Genomic DNA, 3,036 nt, shown 5'->3' on the forward strand with positions numbered 1-3,036 from the left:
GTAACATTTTTTAAATAAAATGCTGCTAATAAAAAAAATGATTCGTGAAACGTATTAAAATATTCGGACAAAACTATGCAATATGCAGGATACATATGTTATAAATAATTAATATTGCGAACTGATATTTTACAAATATTGACCAGCAATATTAATTTATGTTTGCAACGTCCTTTGCGTGTTGCGAGCGCATTACAAGTATTCGGGAATATTCAAGAAATATTACAGTAATATTGCAATACATTTCAACAATATGCAAGTTCTGTCTGAGTTATACACTGTTAAAAAAGTTAAGAAATTTACAACACAAAAGATGAAACTTACTACATAGGTGCATATAATATTTAGAATATAGGTAACGCAAATGAGTATTGATGTACATTGTTTTGTAAAATTGTAATCAAGCATTAATTTTATTATGCGTTTAGCGAATATAATATATTCGACTCTGATTATTAATAAGAGATTGAAGAATTTTCAATCAACCGTAATGCAATCATACATTCAGGACTGAAAATTACAATACTTGAATAGAAATAGTTCATCTACATGGTATCGATAAATTCATAACCGACTAGAAATTTCGGTATACTCTGTGACAAGAGTCCCTAACCAGACACGGAGTACCTGAGCGAACACTAGTTCGCTGCCACGCCACTAGGTGGCCAAGGCAACTCGCATGAAAAAACGTAGGACCGGGTAAATAATTAATCCGTTGATTTTTCGGTTTCCGTCTTCGCCGTCTATATATACTTTTGTATTCTGCATGTAAAAATTACATGTGAAATTATTGCATTTTGTACAGAGTATTTAAAAATACAACCGAGGTAATATTTACCTGAGCGAACACTAGTTCGCTGCCACGCCACTAGGTGGCCAAGGCAACTCGCATGAAAAAACGTAGGACCGGGTAAATAATTAATCCGTTGATTTTTCGGTTTCCGTCTTCGCCGTCTATATATACTTTTGTATTCTGCATGTAAAAATTACATGTGAAATTATTGCATTTTGTACAGAGTATTTAAAAATACAACCGAGGTAATATTTAAGGAGGTATAGGCAGCCTGCCCAAAGAAACCCACAATACATTGCTGGCATTGGAATTTATTCTCAGCCGCTTAATGCATCATTGTTATCATTTACATGTCGTATCATTAATACGACATTTATACTGCAATATTTTGCAGCAGAGTGAACGGTGTAAGATTACAGCAATATTCAAGAAATATAGCAGTAATATTGCAATACATTTTAGCAATACGCAGGTGCTATCTGAGTTATATTTTATTAATATTATGCATTGATATTTCCGAAATATTTACCGGCAATATTATAGCAATATTGTGATTGCAACGTGCTGAGCGGACATTGCAAGGTTCCTGCAACATTCCAGAAATATTTAAACAATTTTCAATATATTTCCGTAATATTGCATTATTTCAAGGGAAACTTTTGGCAATGTTGATAAAATATTTCTGTGCTGTGTGGGTTCGTCAGTTTCATTGGTGGTGGTGTTGTTGTTGCTGTTGTGGGTGGTGTTGTTATTAAATTTGGCAATTGCTACGAATAGAACGTGGATTCGTAGTCGGTGATCGGGATATGCTCGCTGGAAGAGGAATTCCGCTATGTAGCCACTCATGTGGTAATCTCTCCGGCCAAACTTCGGGAACATACACCGCACAGAGATGAGTAGGGAGATTCTTCTTCTTCTTCTTGTTCCTTGTGGCTTTATGCCCTCGTAGAGGGCCAAGTGCCAGGTGCACAAAATTGTCTTAGGTACAATTGAAGAATACAGACAGAGATGAATAGGAAGATTGCCAATGAGCCTGTTTTTGGTGGTCTCAATCAGAGATGAGTGGGGAGATGCACAACGCTCCGGTTTTAGGCGATACCAAAAGCATGGCGCTAAATCGTAGCGACGAGTCCCGGAGTAGGATTTCATGATCATCGCCTCTGTCGATGTTACAGATTTCGCGTAGCCGCGCGGGTCATGATCATCGTTCCAGCCGATAATAGAAAATGATTTTCGATCCCGATGACAACCTTTTTTTAAAAATATTTTAGATGAGCTTAAAATAAAGTTTCGGCAACCGAGAAAATTTGAAAGAGTTGGTAAATGAAAAATGTATAGGCCGATCGTAGTATAGGCCTGGTGGGGACCCGCTACGTTAAATAATGGGAACGTATCGACTGCGGTACCTCTTGGGTGATGTGGAAGCCCGCAGGTTGTCGTTGTTATGCCTTTATTGTAATAAGATAAATAAATTAATTGGATATATTCTTTAATCTGTTAATCCCATTTACAAAAGCAGATTTTTTTTTGTAAAAAGAAAGTGCTCTCCATAGAGGGGTCTCGAACCATAGACCTCCCGATTCGTAACCGGGTGCACTAGCCAGACGCCAGAAACATCTGTTTGTTTTACTTTTTTCGGAAGTTGTGTTTCCAGAATTTCATCGTTTATTCAACTGCTTACTGTTGTTGTTTCGCTTACTTTACATATAAGCAGAATAATATAAAGATGCACACCAGTTAAGAACTTTCGCGCCACCCTTCTCCACGTGAACGAACAATTACAGACAGAGATAATGCTGATTTCCATATTTGCTTCTCAAGATTATTGATTCCAGGTAATGAAGTGAGCTAATTATTTTCTCATAGTAAATCTTATTGAGTTTACACTGATCGCTGTAACTGAAGATTGCAAAAAAAAAGGTATTTATAAGATTATAAGAACCAGCGGCAGCAGTAACAGCAATAGCAGACCCGTCAGCGGGAGAGGATCCGCAATCGCTTAAGTCGCCGGTCACGCGGCACGAGCGGGCGTTTTAAATATTAGTCGATTCTGTCGTAGATAAAATTAAAAAAAAAATATATGAACTTTAAATAAAGTTTGGGCAATCTAGAAAGGTTAAAAGAGAGGAACCTTGAACAATTTTTGTAGTAAAATAAAAAAAAAAGAAGATGAAAAAAGAGTTCTTCATGGGGGATCGAACCCGTAACCAGCAGCGGTATATCTTGACAGGTTATTGACTCAG

Source organism: Cephus cinctus, unplaced genomic scaffold (genome assembly GCF_000341935.2).
Source record: "Cephus cinctus unplaced genomic scaffold, Ccin1 Ccin1_scaffold0528, whole genome shotgun sequence".
In the NCBI taxonomy this organism is placed as follows: Eukaryota; Metazoa; Arthropoda; class Insecta; order Hymenoptera; family Cephidae; genus Cephus; species Cephus cinctus.